The following is a 19,900-nucleotide window of genomic DNA, read 5'->3' as shown; positions in this document are numbered from 1 at the left end:
TCATTACGTCCAAAGAACCCCCCCCCCCAGGCCAAGCCTACATACACCCTAACCTAGTGACACATTCTAGCCTAGACACTTTCTAACCTATGGGGAAACCTATGCAAACACACTCTCACACCCATTAGCCACGTCCCAAAGCCTCCCCACTCACTCTCCAACATCTTTAGTATCCCCCCATACATGATTGAAGCCATGAAATCCCTTTGAAGTCGTGCATACATTCAACAAGAATAGTCTGAAGCATGTTAGAAGTGAAGAACAATGCATCAGAAAACCAATACTACAGCAGCATTCCATACCATTTGGGTTACATAAGCCATACCTTTAGATCCTTAAAATGATGGGGATTTCATCTTGAAATCGTTGAATCACTCAATGTTTATGCATTCGTTGGTTAAGAATTCAAATGTTGTTGAATGTATCGAGAAAAGAATTAAGGCGTTTAGAAATCCATCATGAGGTATGATACTTAACACCTTATGTTTTATATCTAGTTTTTTTATTTTCTTTTCTTTTAGACGAAATTTCTTCATAGAATTTTGTTCTCTTTTTGAACGAGTACCAGTAGTAGAATTTATTTCATTTGGTAAATTTAATTGTTAGTTGGTAGTTAATTAATTCTTTGAAATCTAATAATCTCTTTTCTCTGCTAAACTACTCAGATTGTCTTTGGTGAGTTATTAGTTTGTTTTTATCTCAATTTCCATTAGCAAATAGCAGGTCCCTCCATTCTCTTATTCGTTTTTGAATATTTTTTATCTTATTTTTATTTACTAGTTGTGTTTTCTGATTTTTCTTAATTATTCACTCCACCGACATATTCATCCATTCTACTCTCTTTTTTTTTTTCTTAATTTAAATTTACATTGTAAGGACGTCATCCTCCACCTTAATTCAGTAGTTTTTTTTTTTTTTTACACTCATTAGGTTAGGAGATTGTCGTGTGTTTCCCTTTATGCATGATAGGATATTAATTTTTTTTTGGTAAACTCTAAATTCCACCTTTTTTTGTGCCTTTACATTTTAACATCCAAAAGCATACTTTTCTTTTTGAAAGGAAATTTCCTTTTCAATTAGTTTTTTAGTCTAAGTAGCACCGATCTAACCAGTAACCAAACATCCTTCTCATCCCACTTTTTGTTTGCATCCCTCATTCAATAAACAAACCACCAACTTAGGATGTGATTAATCTATTTTCTTATAACCTTTTGGATTTACATTCTAAGATATCACCCCTCATCAGTTATGCATCACATACATTTGTAACACCACCAAACCATCTCCTATTAGATTCTCCATAGAACCTTTCATTTATTGGATCAACACCAAGTCCGCCTCCTACTCCAACCACCTACGCATTAGTCAATCTTTAGATGGTACCGTCTTAATTTACTTTTTCTTTTTTCTTTTTCTGTTTTTGTTTACATGCATTTTCACATTCATTGTTCTCTCTTTGATTTTCTATAGTTAATCTTTAATCTTTATTGGGAATTTCATTTAGAAATCAATTTATTCTATTAGTTAGTTATGCACTCTTCTTTTTGACTTTAATGATTTATCTTGCCTAGTTTTTAATTAAATAGTTAGAGCTTTTTTTTCTTGTTATTAGTGTGGTATTTATCTCTTTTAAGCCCCAAAGAATTATTAAATGTTCCTTGGGATATTGGTGAAGTAGAGGTCGGTTTAACCAGGCACGTCTGGGGTGCCTAACACCTTCCCACGTACCTTAGTCACCAAAACAAAATTGTTTTTCTTGCAAAATCACAGGTTTTCCTAAATTCCCATTTCCCAAAAATTTAGGTGGCAACTCCACACTCCATACATCATACATTATGTTCCCCCTCTAGATTGAGTAGCCACATCATGCTCTTGTCAGGGATTGGATTGATATCTACTCACAACACTTATAACTTGAGCAATGTCTAACCAAGTGCACAACATAGCATACATGATGCTCCCTACAGCAGATCCTCCAGTCCCAATTTGTACAATTACCAAATCTTTGTAGATTTACTATGCAGGAGTGGAGCCACGAATTTATTACAATAAATTTCTCTATAAAGTCCATTAGATAGAAATTAGAGGTCACTCAATCTAAGTGCCTATTTGGGAGGGTTGAGCTGAAGATCTAGCCTAACTAAAATATTACCTACCTAACAAGAAAAAAAAATAAGCATAAAGAAAAATGTGGCCCATCAAAATCACACATTAATTCAAGTAAAAAACAAGAGTCCTACATAAAATATCTTATCTTGTTTAAGCCAGTGGAGACAGCAAGAACCCACCCCTTTTGTAGACCAATTGCTTTGGTGGATTGTACTGAGCTGGAGACAATCTATATACAAAGCGGTCAAGAAATTTTCTTCCTTTTTTGAATTTTTTGTTTTTTTATTCCATGTCATTTTTTAAACAACCAATGAGATGCGTTTTCCCAATAACCTATATAATCTCTTCTCCTAAAATTTATCCTAAACTACCTCCCCCACTTTCTCATAATTATCTCTAATTTCTATTTGTCTTCTAAATTATTTCTAATTCCTATTTATCTCCACAATTATTTCTAATTTAGTAGAGAGTTTCTCTCCTAAATTATCTCTAATTCCTATTTATCCTCTCCCCTACTTTTTACCTATATCTATCTAAAAAAAGTTTGGATTAAAAAGTTTAAGGATTATTTAAATATTAAAACAAAATTATATAATAACTTTAACATATTTACTAAAAATATGGATTAAAAAGTTTAAGGATTATTTAAATATTAAAACTAAATTATATAATAACTTTCACATATTTACTAAAAACACAAAAAATAAGTTTATATTTTTACAAAATATATCATGAAATTATGTACTAACAATTTAAATTATGTTTTTTCGGATTATTAATTTAAATTCTTTTCAAGTATTTAATAAAATGTAATAGCTTTAAATAAATAAAATTCAAATAAAAAAATTAAATATTTTACAGAATATTTAAATATTTAAATAACTATATTTTAAATATTTAAAATAACAAAAACTATCTAATAAATAATTTTATATTTTTACAAAATAAATCACAAAATTATATACTAAAATTTTAAATTATATTTTTCTAGATCATCAATTTAAATGCTTTTCAAATATTAAAAAATATGTAATAGATTTAAATAAATAAAATTTAAATAACAAAAAAAAATTAAATATTTTATAGAAGAGTTATATATTTAAATAACTAGATATTTACCATAACTAGATTTAAAATAGTTAAAATAAGCAAATTATGTAATAAATTTAAAAAAAATTCTTTAAAACAAAAAAATAATTATAACATAATATTGAAATTAATAATAATTTAATCTATTACAAATTAATAATAAAATTATGTAATAATAGAATAAATTATGATTTTATGGATAATTAAATTCCAAAAATAATTAATATTTTAAAGTTTAAATATTTTGCAAATTATTTAACTATTTAAGCAACTGGGTATTTTAAATAACAAAATAATTAACATAACTATATTTTAAATAGTTAAAAAAAATTATGTAATAAATTTAAAAATTTTCTAAAAAGCAAGAAATAATTATAACATAATATTGAAATTAATAATAATTTAATATATTACAAAATTAATAATGGAATTATTTAATAATAGAATAGATTATGATTTTATGGATAATTAAATTCCATAAATAACTAATATTTTAAATTTAAATATTTTACATATTATTTAAGTATTTAAATAACTGGGTATTTTAAATAACAAAATATTTAACATAATTAGATTTTAAATAGTTAAAATAAAGAAATTATGTAATGAATTTAAAAAAAAATTCTAAAAAGTAGAAAAATAATTACTCAAATCAATCAAAGCTAAATTTCAATTAAATCAAGTCAATCAAAATCCATCAATCAATTTAATCAAATCCAATCTTAATCAAATCAAGTCAATCAAGATTGCTCAAATTCAAATCAATCAAAGTTAATATGAGTCTAAGTTAAGTCGATCAAGACATCAGTTCAATCGAAATAACTCACATCAATCCAAGTCAGTATTAATCAATTTGCCAATCAATATCAATCAAGTTAATCTCAACCAACCAAATCAATCAGCCAAGGTTCAAAGTATCGGAAACACTATGTGTATCGGAAAGGTAAATTTCAAATACGTATTGGGATACACATGGATACAAACGAAAAATTAAGATACGCATGGAAACACATGGAAATGCTATAAATACTCTAATCAATCATAAATAAACATCAATATCACTAAATATAAGACATAAATGAGTTATATATGCATAAAAATAACACATTTTAGTGGGTCTTATGATAAAAACATATTATAATCAATAAACGGGAAGTTGGGAATAGAAACATACTATCTAATTATGGACATAATAGATCAAGTAATTATTTTGCATGTTTTATTCTAATTTTCTATAAACTAAATAATTATTTATTTTTATTCTAATTATTATTTTGCATGTTTTATTCTAAAAATTAAATTAAAATTAAGAAAAGTAAATATGTAACAAAAATTTGAATGGATTTGTGGACATAATATATGAAATAATTATTTTGCATATTTTATTCTAAAAATTAAAAAAAATAAATAAATATCAATGTTTTAAAACACAGAGGCATTCCACTACCTAGAGGCATAAAGCATAATTCAGAATGCAAGAGGCGTAAGCTTCCTTAAGAGGATGAAGGAGGAAGGAGGAAGGAGGGATTTCATTTTTTTTCTTTATCTTTAATAAAAACTTTTATATTAAGAAAAATAAAAATGCATAATAGTTGTTAAAAGGGGGGTCTTGTCGAAAATGTAAAAGAAATTTGAAAAAACATATTTAGTTTCACTCTTTTTTTTCACAACCTTGAAAAACTTGCCGAATCTTGCAAATTTATAGATGTTTTGGCAAATTTTTACAAGATTTGAGTCTTTAAAAAGGTTAAAAAGTTTTTTGAAGGGTTTGGGAAAGAAAGAGGGCTTCTGAAATGGGTTTAGAAGCCCTCTTTCGAAGGGAGTTTTATTTGTGTTTCCTCCACATTAAAATCGTACTATATCAGTCGGTATGCTACTGTATCGATAACATATCAGCTGATATAGTGTTAAAACGCACCGATACTCAATGGTACGGATACGATACGGCCTCAATATGACGAATAGATACGGCACATTCAATTTGGTACCATGTACCATGCCAAAAACTTGCTGGAACAATACGTATCGGCCGATACATGACGAAATTTTGAACCTTGCAATCAGCCTTAAATTAATCAAGTCAATCCACCTCATCAATAAAGAAGGGGTCTAGTCAAACACAATTTAACTCCGATCAATCAATTTTAATGAGCTCAGACATCTTGCTAATCAACCTCAATCCACCAATCGTCGAGGAAGAATCGACCGATTTGAATTTATCTTTTCTCTGGTTTTATGCTTTTTCGCTTAAGTGTTTAGCCCCACCACCATGGCCACAATAGTTACCATGGTGGGCGGGCAACCATGCAACAACAAAGTTAGTTTTTCTGATAAGGTTGTACGTTTCATTTACATAATCCCTCGCAAAAATCTTCTCGTGCCTCTTTCGTCTTTGTTTTTCCCTACCTTGCTACCTCACAACAAAGAGGGGAAGTTGTTAGCAACTGATTTTGCTCAATCCATTATTTAACCCACTTCTCATTCCCCAAATGCCCGATTAGACCACACTAACCCCTTTGGAACATGCCAAAACCTTAAGAAACCAAATTTCAACTCGAGTACACTCAAATCCATTGTTAATCTACAAGGTTCCCCTTCAATTGCCATAATTGTGCCATATCACCATGATTGCCACAAGACTAGACTCTATCATGTAAAACAAAACCTTAGAACATCTAGGCACATCAAATTTCAGCCCTAAATTCCTTGATTTCACCATTCACCCATCAGAAACTCTATTTTGATGCACCTAACATTATGACACTTCTCGAGTCCGAAACCTACAATCCACATGCCCCTGACACAATCAAACCTTCTCAACGGCCTTGTAATTAAAACCCCTGCCACTATACCAAATTTCAACCAAAAATCCCCTCATTTACCCATTCATCAAACCTAGGTTCCAGTTTGAACTTACTTATTGGCCAAAATACCCGCAACCTAGATTCCCTTTATTCCAACACCTTTAAAACCATCAACACTCCCAAGATGTTCAAACCTTACAATAACTTTTAATAAACCACCTGGTTACCCACCTAACAAATTTTAGACCAAAAACTACCATTTTGCCCCTCGGATAGAAAGATTCTGAATCAACCACCATTCACTATTCTCAAAATCATAGATCTTCGTCTTATCACACCCTAAGACACCCAAACCATACCATAACTTTCATCAACCACCTGACCCATCCAACAAATTTCAGACCTAAAATACCCATTTTGCCCCTCTTCTACCACTCTCATCGCCCGATACTCTTTGAATTCAAGATCTGCACAGTAAAAAACCACCCCCACCATTAAACCTCATCAAAACCTTCATCAACCCCCTGATCAATGATCCGTCAGATTTTGAACCATAAATGATTACTTTACCCCTCATATAAAAAAGTTCTAAATAAACCCCCCTCATTAACCGACTTTAAGATCTATGGTGTTAAACACCATTCCCCACCATTAAACCTCATTAAAACCTTCATCAAACCCCCAATCAATAATCCATTGATTTTGAACCTTGAAATGACCATTTTTCCCTCATATAGAAAAGTCCTAAGTAAACCATCCTCATTGATTGAATTCAAGATCTACACTATAAAGCACCATCCTCTACCATCAGACCTCATCAAGACCTTCATTAACCCCCCGATCGATGGCCCATCAAATTTCATGTCTCAAAATAACCATTTTGCCCCCCATTTGAGAAAATTCTAAATAAACCATCCCCATTCACCGAATTCAAGATCTATGTTGTAAAACACTATCCCCCATAATCAAACCAAATCAAGACCTTAATCAATCCCCAATCGATGACCCCTCAAATTTCATGTCTTGTAATGACCATTTTGCCCTCAATTTAAGAAAATTCTAAATAAACCATCCCCATTGATCAAATTCAAGATTTACGTCATAAACCACCAACAATCACCATCAAACCTGTCCAAAACTGCCATTAGCCTTTTAATAGACAATCTAGAAAATGCAAACCCTAAAATGCCCATTTTGCCCATCCATCAACGATGGTTCCAATTTGCGCAATCCCATCCATCAAAAGGTTTAAAGTTTATTTTTTCTTTTCTTTCATTTTGGTCCAAACAATTTCCAATACATCAAACATCCTCTAGATGGTTCCTCCCCCCACCTCAATTCAAGTCCATAAAGTGTTTCTCAAAATTACCCTTCTTATCCACCCCGAAGCTCAAAGCTCCATTCTTGGAATCCCATTCATTCTCTTCAAAGGTGTATAATTTGTTGGGGTTATAAGAACTAATTTTCCCACCCTTGGATGCTCATAAAAAGGAGACTTTAAATCTAGAAGGTCCATTTATTTACACCTCTCTCAAGTTCCCAAAATTGCTTTTCTAATCCCTCTCCATCATATCCCCTTTTTTTGTCTTTTTGCAAGAACCCCTTGACACTTGTCACCAACCTAGCCATTAGATTTCCTTGAAACCTTCCACATTCAATCAAGGACATTCATGTCCTTTCTTGCTTTCGAAATTCACACCTAGGCCCTATCTTTCAGCCCTTGTTTTCAAAGTATTTGCAAGGAGGTCCCTGCCATGTATCAAACCCCTAACCATTAGATCTTCTTGGAGACTTCAAAACTAATCTAGGACATCCAAAGGGTTATTTGTCTTTTCTGTGTGAAACTTACAACCTAGACCCTACTTTCGAATCCTTGTTTTCAAGGTATTTGCAAAGAAGTCCCCACCACGTGTCAAAGCCCCAACCATTGTATCTCCTTTCTTTAAGCATTGTTTAATCCCAACCATAGATTGCTTTCCCTCCTTTTATTAAGTTCTAGGTGCTCCTTGCCTTTTTTGGAAGACCTCCCCTTGTTTCTATAAAAGGCCATACAACTTTTCTTTGCAAGAAAGTCTTGCACAGAAAGGCAACTTTGTTATTCTTTAAGAAATAGAAGGTCTTGTATGAAAATAAAAAGAGGAGACATACCCTTCCATTCGAATCAAATTTAAAAGGCTCCCAATCACCTAAAGGTCTTAAGGATGGAATGCCCCCTCCGTTGACTCCATCTATCCCATCTCTCACTAGCTAGGCTCTTTCCTTCTCAACCAAAATTTTCTCTCTCAACTGGAAAAGATCTCTCCAAGGGGAAGTTCGACCCTAGTTTGTAGTCCTTCTACCCCTACGAGCTTAGCACGCTCCTCTCTTTCATTTGGTCATCATCCAAGCATAAGGTTGTTAGACGGTGTATGCCCTTAGCTCCAATCAGTTTGATGTACATTATGATATTTATTATAAATGAATAAAAGTACATATTTGATTCATGTAATGTGGTGTTATTTTAGAATATTCATAGCCGTTGAATAAACCTAGGGAGGTTTATCCTGCCAAGGCTGATACTAATGTGCTGCCAAGTGGATTGGGGTGGCTTGTCTAAGCTGCCAAGGTGAGACCTTAAGCACATGTAGTGTGGGCTTACTTGAAACTCTGAACCTAACCATTTTCTAGTTATGCCCTGGACCTTGGAGACAGATGGGCAAAACTGGAAAGTTACACCAGACCCCTAGACTCGATTTTGCTACTGCACTAAGTGTCGAATTAGGTTGTCTTTAATATGTCAATCAGTGAGATCCTTAGAGGGGGTCAAAACCTGGGTATATTGGGGCAGTCTGAGAATTCACCTAAGTGGGTGATCATAGTGACAGGATCAGCCCATTTGTTAGACAAAGTGAATGATCAGGGAATGCACTCTCTTTATTGGAAACCTAAACTGCTGGTAGTTGATTTCAAATTTGTTGAGATTTGTTTTTGCAAAATATATTTATATAAAGATATACACATATATTATGGTTTCACAAAATGTTTGCAAGAAGATTTTAATTCCTGTGATCCATGTGAGTAGAGAGTGCAATATTGTACCTTGCAACCGAGGGAGAGTTTCTCTTTTGTTGGGCAATATTTGATCATTATGGGCTGAGAGGTTAAGTGTAAGACCATTTAAGGCTTTTACCTAATGGGTTAATCTCACATCTGCCCACAGTCCTTGGGCCTTCATAAGATGGCTGGACCCAAGGACAATTTAGTGTAAATGTTGGGCCCATTAAGAGCCCAAACCGGCAGGCCATGTAATAGAGGCTAGGCTAAACCCATGTGGCTTATGTGGTGATCAATGATAGGGTCCCATGCCATACAAAGAGAGCCAAACTAGCCAGCATTAAAGGAAGTGACCCTGAAAGCTTAATGGGCCTAAAGCCCATTTTGAACTAAGTTACTTTGATTAATTAAATAAGGGGTGAATCTAGATATGGATCAGCAAATAAGGATAAGAGGATAACTCTTATCCACTTAAAGAGTCCAGATCCAAATAAAGATTTAGATTAGGAGAAGATGATATTGATCTGCAAATAAGATGAGGGATAAACCATTAAAGAGTTCAGATCCAAATAAAGATTTGGATCAAGAAACTCCTAATCAAATTAGGAGATTAACTCTTTTAGTTTATATAAAAGGAGGAGGGCGAACTGCAAAAACCCACATTGTTTGATTGACTTTTCTACATTCAGTTCTCTCTCTCTATTCTTGTTGTCCTACCCTGTTCGATCTCCACCTCTTAAAGTGATCAAGATTGGATCTTGATATTGTTTCTTAGTGGAAGAAATAATCTTAAAGTTGTGCTCACATCCTTACATAATTCTTGATGAAGAATCCCCTTGTTGATCCTGCCTCACCCTAAGATGTGTCATCTTTAGTGGATGAAGGATTTGGTACCCTCTTTGGGTCGGAACACCTACATTAAGAGGAGTTTTTTTTTTGCGTGGATTCCATATCAAATATTCCACTCCCTAATCTTCGTTTCAGATATTGTCTAGTTTGTTTGAAAAATGATCCTTGAAAAATGCAGTTTTTTCTAAAATTAGGAATAGGATTCTCAGAAGGGTGAAAGAAAATTTTGAAATTTTTTCTAACCTCCCCACATGGTTCGTCCATCCATATGATGGATCACCCTTCTCTTCAGTGGTATCAGAGTTAGGTCCAAGCTTGAACCAAATCTTGACCAGATTTGGATCTGCGCAAATGGGTAAAAGGTGTTCGACCCGATTTGCACAAATTTGTGTTTACTAAGAAATTGTTTCTCAGTTTTTGGGCGTATGATCTGCAAATTAATTCTTAATTTATCTATAATAATTATAGAATTGTTCTATCTTTATTTCTTGGTTTTTGGGTTGTTCATATGGTGGAGATTGAAATCTTTTTGGTGCCAAGATCTATGCTCCCTATTGTATTATTCTATTCATTTTGGTTTATAAATAATTTTTTTAGACAAAATGTATAGGATTTTAATTTGATGTAATTAATAGAAAATTAGGTTTTTCTATTTTTCCACATCCGAAGAACTATTGGAAGCACGCGGAGGAGAAGAAGTTTTGTAGAACTGAATTCCGATATCTATAGTTTGTAGATTTGGAAACTGCAATCTACAACTAACCTTTTTCTTGCAGGTTTGCAACCAAATGAACAACCCCCTGTTATTGTTTTTGCTGATTCTTGATTGTCTTTTATCAACTACAATTAATTTTCAGATCATAATCTTGAATTGGATTTTGCAATGGACACCAAATCCCATGCCGATTTATCCCAAATTGGTCCAAACTGGCTGGACCAAATTTGTGGTTCAAAAAGGTCTATTCACAACCCCAAAATTCGATTTTGGGCCAGGGGTTTGATGCCCCATTAGAAGATGCAATTCGGCCCACCCCTATAAAACCCAATTTTATTAAATTAAAACTGCATTAGCCCAAATTGAGCATAAATGTTATATGGGCCAAACTACCTTTTGCAGTTTAGCCCATATACCTTGATAATGTTATATGATAATATTATGGGCTTTAATGGGCTGATATTGATTTAACTTAATCAATTAAGGGTTTTACAGTTGATATAAACGATTGGATCAATTGTGTGATTGCATGTGCATATGGATGTATGTGTGATGTGCTGAATGTGATTCGCACATGGGCCATAAGTACTTGACCCATGTTCATTTGATTAGTGGCTCTTTTGCACACCATGGCTGAATTCGCATCATGTTGTCCTTAAGATCATTGGATGATCTCCCTTGTTGATGGGCCCCACTTCAGCTTCATCCTCAAGAGGAACCGTGCGAAACCCTAACCCATTTAGGGCCCATTTGAATCTAACTTTAAGAAAGTCAGTGGGAGCCACTTTGGTTTGACCTAAATCAGAACTAGGGCATAATTACTTATTCCCTCCAGTTATATATAAGTGCATATGATAGAAAGATTCATATAATGAATTTTCTAAAGGCCTTCCATCATTAGCATGAAAATGGGCTTATCAATAATGAGGATATGCACCATAAAATTGGGTATCCATTTGTTGGTGAGTCTGTTTGATTGTTTCATAAGATGATAGGGGCGTCATAGACCGATGTGGGAGGGGCCTATCCTAAAATGGAAGACTCTCTCATGATACCTTGGTGTTTACTGGACATAATGGTTTAACCTAAAATGACAATGAACCTTGTCTGACTAAGGCCAAAGGGAAAGCTCATAAGATAGTGGATATGATCCTTCACAAAAGGTGGTGGGGTTATGCAGCTGAAACAATTGGCTCCATGCATTGTATGTTACTTCCCACATTTCTAGAGACATACTTCGTAGTCTCCGTCACTGAGATGGGAGGGAAATCTCAGAGATAAATAAATGGAAATGGAACAGAGATTAAAAGTCATTTCTATGTAATTAAGATGAATTGATTTATGTTGTTAACTAATAATATGCTTTGCCTTTATCAGATATGGCAAATGGATAATTTGCCAAATTGTTGGAAGACAACAAGCTTAAGGGCCCAAACTATGCTGACTGGTTCTATAAACTTATGCTGATATTAACATCCGAGATATTGGACCAAGTTGCTAAAAACCCTGCTCTGGATTGTCCGGGTGATAGGGCTTCTAAGGCCCATAGGACAGAGTGTCAAGAATGGGAAGAGAAAAATTCTCTTGCCCGGTGTTATAACATAGCCTACGTAGACAATCCGATACAGAGACAGTTCGATCAGATCGAAGTGTACAAGGATATCTTGGATAGTTTGAGGACCATGTATGAAGAGCAGAATCGTTCTACTTGGAGGAAAGTCTTAAAGTTGTTTATGACTGCAAAAATGACTAAGAGCTCACAGGTTCGTGACCATAGTCTAAAGATGATGGATTATATTAATGAACTAGAGGCTCTCAATTCAGGGCTTGATCATGACAATAAAATTGATGTCGACCTAAATTCCCTGCTTCTCTCCTTCAATCAGTTCATCATGAACTACAAAATGAATAAGCTAAATGTTATCCGTTAGGAACTCAACAATATATTGTAGAGGGCTAAATAATTCATAAAGAAGGATAAGTCGATAACCATGCTTGTTGAAGGTGGCAATTAGGGCAAGAAAAAGCGAAAGGCAAAAATGAAGCCTCAGGAGAAGGGTAGCAAGCCTAAAAGGCAAAAGAAGGACAAGACATCGGATGCCTGTCACTTTTGCAAACAAACCGGCCACTGGAAGAGGAATTGTCCTCAATACCTAGAGACCAAGAAACAAGGTAATTTTGAATCTTTTGTCATAAAGACAAATTTGTTGGTCACTTCTACTTCCTAGTGTATTAACTCTAGGGCTTCTACTCATGCATGTAATAATACATTGCAGGGTTTCAGGATAAGCTGAAAGCTGAGTGATGAAGAAGTTATGGTCTACTTGGGGACTTCTACAACAGTTGCAACTACAGCTATAGGAATTATAGATTTACATTTCAAAAAAGGAATTGTAACTCTTAAAGATTGTCTTTATGTGCCAAATTTGAGAAAAATTTTGATTTCTGTTTCAAAATTGTTCATGGATGGTTATTATATTTTATTCAGTAATGTGATTACTATTATATGGAATAACAAATTACTCACTTATGGAGAACTTGAGAATGGTCTCTATGTTCTCCATCCTTTTCTAGAAACCAACTTAACCAAAACTATGTCGGAAATAATCCCCGAGAAAAGAATACGTGAAACAGTTAATCCCACGTGCCTGTGGCTTTACCGACTTGGCCACATTAACATAGATCATATCACAAGGTTGGTAAAGGATGGTCCTTTCGATTTTCTAACTGTAGAAAATCCTCCAACCTGTGAACCTTGCCTTCAGGGTAAGATGACGAAACGACCATTAACGGGAAAGCCTAAAAGATCTATAGACATGCTTGACCTAATAGATATTGATGTATGTGGTCTCCTGAATGTTAGGACACATAACCGACACGCTTATTTTATATCATTTACCGATGATCATTCACGATATGATTATGTGTACCTAATGAGACATAAGTTTGAATCCTTTGAAATGTTCAAGCAATTTAGGCATGAGGTCGAGAAATAGTTGGGGAGACAGATTGAAGCCCTACGATTAGATCGAGGAGGTGAATATCTTTCCAATGAATTCAAAGCCTACTTAAATGACAATAGGATTGTTTAACAGTTAGCTCCTCTTGCTACACCACAATTAAACAGTATGTTAGAGAGGAGGAACCGGACTATATTGGATATGGTCCGATCACTTCTCGTACACTCGAAACTACCTACATCCTGTTGGGGGTACGCATTAGATACTACAATATACATACTGAACAGGGTTCCAACCAAATCTGTTTCTAAGACTCCATATGAGTTACGAAGTAGTAAGAAACTAAGTGTAAGACACTTAAAGATTTGGGGTTGTCTAACACGCATTAAAAAGATTAGTGTAGACAAATTGGAATCCAATACCAGTTGTTGCCTATATGTAGGCTACCTCAAAAGCTCTATAAGATATTTATTCTATGACCCAAAAGAGCAAAATGTGTTTTGCAGTTGAAATGCCCATTTTTTGGAAGAAGATTACATTCTAAACAATCATCATCAGGAAGTTGTTCTTGATGAGAAGAGCTCAGGGGTAGTGGAAGATGTCCTACAGGCTTCAGATAACAAGCAACCTAGAAGGTCTACCCGGGTATCTAGGTTTCCAGTTTGTTACGGCTATGATCAAGAAAGTTACTTGATGGAAGCCATGAATAGTGAGAAAGATTCTGTGACTTATACAGAAGCTATGTTGGACATAGATTCCTTAAAGTGGGTAGATGTCATGAGAGTTGAGATGGACTCAATGGAAACCAATAGAGTTTGGACTATCGTAGATCCACCCCTTGGGGTAAAAGCAATTGGTTGCAAATGGATCTATAAGAGGAAGAAGGGCCCCGGTGGTAAGGTTGAGACCTACAAAGCTTGTCTTGTGGAGAAAGGGTACACTCAGAAAGAGGGAATCAATTATGAGGAAACCTTTTTCCCCATGGCCATGCTTAAATCCATAAGGATCCTATTATCTGTAGCAACACACTATGACTACGAGATTTGGCAAATGGATATCAAAACCGCATTCCTGAATGGAGATCTTATTGAAGATATTTATATGTAGCAACCACAATGTTTCATTATTGCGGATTAGGAACACATGCTATGTAAACTCAGTCGATCCATGTATGGACTTAAGCAATCTTCTAGGAGCTGGAACATCTAGTTTTACTCTACTGTTAAATAGTTTGACTTTGAGTAGAATCCAGATGAGCCATGTGTTTATAGGAAGACAGTGGAAGATAACGTTACAGTCTTGGTTTTGTATGTAGATGACATTTTACTCACTGGGAATGATGTAGAATGTTAACTACGGTGAAGGTATGGCTTTCACAACAATTCTCCATGAAAGATCTTGGAGAAACCTCTTATATCTTGGGTCTTCAACTCTATAGAGATAGATCGAAGAGGATAATAGGATTATCCCAATCTATTTACATTGACAAAATTGTCAAGAGATACAACATGAAGAACTCCAAGAAAGAAAATGTTCTTTTCAGGCACAGAGTCACTCTCTTCAAGGGTATGTCTCCCAAGACTCCCAAGGAGATTGAGGGCATGAGAGAGGTTCCCTATGCCTCGGCAGTAGGGAGCATCATGTATACCATGTTGTGCACTCGGCCAGACATTGCTCAGGCCATGAGTATGGTAAGTAGATACCAGTCTAACCCAGGACAAGAGCACTGGACAGCTATGAAGAACATACTCAAATACCTTGGAAGGACAAAAGAGTTTTTGTCTGGTATTTGATGGTGGTTCACTACAGATCCTAGGGTATACCGATGCCGACTTCTAGTCAGACCCAGATGATAAAAGTCTACATCTGGATACATCTTCATGATGAGGTCCTGTGTAGTTAGCTGGAAGAGCAATAAACAATGGTCCACAACAGATTCTGTAACCAAGGTTGAGTATATTGCCGTAAGTGAAGCTACCAAGGAAGATGTTTGGATGAAGAAGTTCATTCAAGAATTAGGAGTTGTTCCATCCAGCACATCACCCATTCTACTATTTTGTGACAACACTATAGTCATTGCTCAAGCTAAGGAGCTACGAGCCTACTAAAAGTCGAAGCACATCAAGAGGAAGTACCACATACTACGAGAGATTGTTGGTAGAGGGGACATCCAGATTCAAAAGGTAGCATCAGCGGAGAATATAGCAGACCCATTGACTAAGCCACTGACACAATAAGTGTTTTAGAAACACGTGGAAAGTATGAGACTCTGGCTTGTACTCGATTGGACCTAAGTGCAAGTGGGAGTTGTTAGACAGTGTATGCTCTTAGCTCCAATCAGTTTGATGTACATTATGATATTTATTGTAAATGAATAAAAGTACATATTGAATTCAAGTTATATGGTGTGTTTTTGTATAATACCCTTAAACTGGACACTATTGAGACTCGTGTTAATTTAGAATATTCACAATCGTTGGATACACTTGGGGAGGTTTATCTTGCTAAGATTAACACTAATATGCTGCCAAGTGGGTTGGGGTGGCTTGTCTCAACTGTCAAGGTGAGACCTGAAGCATATGTAGTGTGGGTTTACTTGAAACTCTAAAATGAACCATTTTCCAGTTATGCCCTGGACCTTGGAGATAAATGGAAAAAATTGGAAAGTTACATCTGACCCCTAGACTCGATTATGGTACTGCACTAGGTGTCGGATTGGGCTATCTTTGATATGCCAATCAGTGAAATCTTTAGAGGGGGTCAAAACCTGGGTATGTTGGGGCAGTCCAAGAATTCACCTGAGTGGGTGATCATAATGACAGGATCAGCCCCTTTGTCGGACAAAGTGAATGATCGGGGAATACACTCTCTCTGATTGAAACCTAAATTGTAGGTAGTTGATTTCAAATTTATTAAGATTTGTTTTTGCAAAATATATTTATATAGAGATATACATATATATTATGGTTTCACAAAATGTTTGCAAAAAGGTTTTAATTCTCGGGATCCATATGAGCAGAGAGTGCAACACCATACCTTGCAACCGAGGGAGAGGTACTCTCTTGTCGGCTAGTGTTTGATCATTATGGGCTGAGAGGTTAAGTGTAAGACCATTTAGGGCTTTTACCTGATGGGCTAATCTCACATCTGCCCACAATCCTTGGGCCTTAATAAGATGGTTGGACCCAATGACTATTTAGTGTAAGTGTTTGGCCCATTAATAGCCCATACTGATGGACTTAGGGGTTCACTGTGTTCAGCAATGAATTTGGCCAAGCCTTGTAATAGAGGCTAGGCTAAACCCATGTGGCTTATGTGGAGATCAATGATAGGATCCCACGCCATACAAAGAGAGCCAAGCTAGCCAGTATTAAAGAAAGTGAGCTTAAAAGCTTAATGGGCCTAAAGCCCATTTTGAATTGGGTTAATTTGATTAATTAAATAAGGGGCGAATCTAGGTATGAATCAGTAGATAAGGATAAGAAGATAACTCTTATCCACTTAAAGAGTCCAAATCCAAATAAAGATTTGGATTAGGAAACTCCTAATTGGATTAGGAGAAGTTGATCCTAATCTGCAGATAAAATGAGGGATAAGCCTTATCACTCAAGGAGTCTAGATACAAATAAAGATTTGGATCAAGAAACTCCTAATCAGATTAGGAGATTAACTCTTTAAATTTATATAAAATGAGGAGGGTGAACTATAAAAGCCCACACTGTTTGATTAACTTTTCTACATTCAGTTCTTTCTCTCTCTGTTCTTGCCGCCCTACCCTGTTCGATCTCCACCTCTTGGAGTGATCAAGATTGGATCTTGATATTGTTTCTTGGTCGAAGAAACAATCTTAAAGTTGTGCTCACATCCCTACATAATTCTTGTTGAAGAATTCCCTTGTTGTCTTACCTCACCCTAAGTTGTGTCATCTTCAGTGGATAAAGGATTTGGTACCCTCTTTGGGCATGAACACCTATGTTGGGAGGAGTTTTTTGCATGGATTTTGTATCAAGTATTCATCTCCCTAATCTTGGTTTCAGATTTGGTCTAATTTGTTTCGAGAACGATCCTTGAAAAATGCATTTTTTCTAAAATTGGGAATAGGATTCCCCGAAGGGTGAAAGAAAATTTTGAAATTTCACCCAACCTCCGTGCATGGTTCGGCCATCCATATGATGGATCACCCATCCCTTCAAAGGCGTCTTCTACCTATCTAGCGATCAACATCTTCTTCATAACCATCTTAATAGCTTGGAAGGAAAGCCGTAGATAGAGGTATGCAAGTGCAAACTCTCTAAGCAACTTAGTGGTTTATTCTCCCTTCTCCATGTATGTTTCAAAGAGAATATCTAGGTTGAATGCATTTCAGTTCATGCTTCTGTTCTTTTGTTGTTGTTATTATTATTATTATTATTATTATTATTATTATTATTATTATTATTATTTTGTTCTTTTTAAGTTTTTTATGCTTACTTAGTTTGATGCCGATGAAAGAAAGCTAGGACAAAGTTTAGTAAAGAGTGTGTTATCTTCTTAATGTTGAATCTTGGACTATTTTTTTTTAACAATGCATAGGGAGACTTTGGCCGAAGGAATGTGTAGGTGCGGTGGTAAGGCGATGGAGGTTGGTCAAGTCTCCGAAGGTCCAGAGAGGACAGCAAGGAAGAGAGAATACAAGGCCAATAATTGGTTGTGGAAGATGGTGAGAGAAAAGTGTAGGAAGGAGTGTGAGAGGGAGAGAGAGAGCCCAAGAGACTTGTCCAACTTCTATGGCATGTGGAAAAAGCTCAATGGTGCTCCCTTAATAGATGACATAAAGATCCACTTTTCTAATAAGAAATGTCTCCTTTTAGATCTTTCTCCTTATAACCTTGGGGTCCTCTCTATAAGAAGGGGAATAACTCTCTCCCTTGAGAGAACACCAAGTAACCCTGACCTTGGGCTTCTCAGAGGTCTTTCTCACTCTGTCCCTTTCTCTCACACTCCCTCCTATGCTCTTCTCCCACCGTCCTCCACAACCAATATTCGGCCTCGTATTCTCTCTTCCTTGTCATCCTCTCTGGACCTTTGAATACTTGACCAACCTCCATCGCCTTACCACCGCACCTACAGGATGTGGTCGCGTTATTTATCTATTTATTTTTTACTTTTATCACATGAAGTCAATTCTACTGATAGTGGGAATGAGAGCCATTTTAGTTTAATGGAACAAAGTTTAGTTTGATTGCTTTATTTTCATTCCTTTGCTTGCACTCAAGATGTCTAAAAATTTATTTTAGTCTTTCATTATTAGTTTCTTGTTTGGGTTGTGCTTGTTTTGTTTTAATTTGGTGGATGCATGATCCTAATTAGAAGGATAATCTAGAGGGTATGTGCTTCCCATGCTCTAACCCCTCTTCCCCTTAGGTAGAAAGGTGGGAAGCCTTGGATAATGAGGGGATGGATGTGTATTCACTCATCCCTTTGCTCCTTTAAGGGATTCCCACACCAAAAAGGAGGAAGAAGAGAGGTACGAGACAAAGGAGGAACCATTTTTCTAATGGTAAGGCCTTCAAATTTTGGGGAAGGTTCTTGGACAATAAATTAGCTTGCACTAACATTGGCATTCACAAGATAAAAAAGGGCAAGGGGTGCCTAACACCTCCCCCCCTCCCCCCTCCCTTGATTGCCTAGAATCTTGCCTAATGTCGGTTTTGGAATCATATTTTGTATTATTACTAGCAAGGGAGGCCCATCACTCTCTTATGCTAGTCCTTATGTTGTCATAAAAGTGGAACCCCAAATTCATTGGGATGTCCACAAAGGGAAAATCAATTTGAAATTTGAAAAGGAAAAGAAAAGGGAAACATTTGGGAAAAAGAAAATTTTAAATTTATTAAGCCCTTGTTCCTGCTTAGTTCTAAATATTTTTGAGCTATATTTGAAAGCCCAAACCCTTGGAATTTTTGTGCTGAGCTTGAAAACAATATTCGAGAGGTTTGTGGGAGATACAAGTGTCAAATTGCTCTTGCGGTGTGACTAGCACTATATCAACTAGCATGGTTCATGTAAGAGGGCGTAGTTGTGTGGAATAGCTAGTACCGGGTAGGGGTTTTATAAGGTGTGTCTTGTACTAGATCAATTAGCTTGTGTACATTTTACTTGAATTAGTGGATTGAATTGTCAAGGGGTTTCCTTGAGGAGGGGACGTAGGCTAGGAAAGCTAAACCTCTATAAATCTGTTTACACCTCTTACTCACTCCTCTCTATTCTTAGTTCATCTCATTAAATCATATACTTGTAGTTGGGATTTAGCTCTTAATTATTTTATGCAATATTGTTTAGTGAGTTACTACTATTTTTGA

At 35.6% G+C, this 19,900-nt stretch overlaps 1 long non-coding RNA gene across 1 annotated transcript in view; it reads right to left on the bottom strand.

The window, feature by feature from the left end:
• Positions 1-19,900, bottom strand: part of LOC148874697 (uncharacterized) — a 33,707-nt gene that overhangs the window by 12,826 nt on the left and 981 nt on the right. The gene's annotated exons all lie outside the window — the stretch shown is intronic.

This window comes from Nelumbo lutea, chromosome 1 (genome assembly GCF_056320005.1).
Source record: "Nelumbo lutea isolate HS-2025 chromosome 1, American lotus-T2T, whole genome shotgun sequence".
NCBI classification, from domain to species: Eukaryota; Viridiplantae; Streptophyta; class Magnoliopsida; order Proteales; family Nelumbonaceae; genus Nelumbo; species Nelumbo lutea.
The sequence above is the reverse complement of the archived record's forward strand: the minus strand, read 5'-3'. Positions and strand labels throughout refer to the sequence as shown.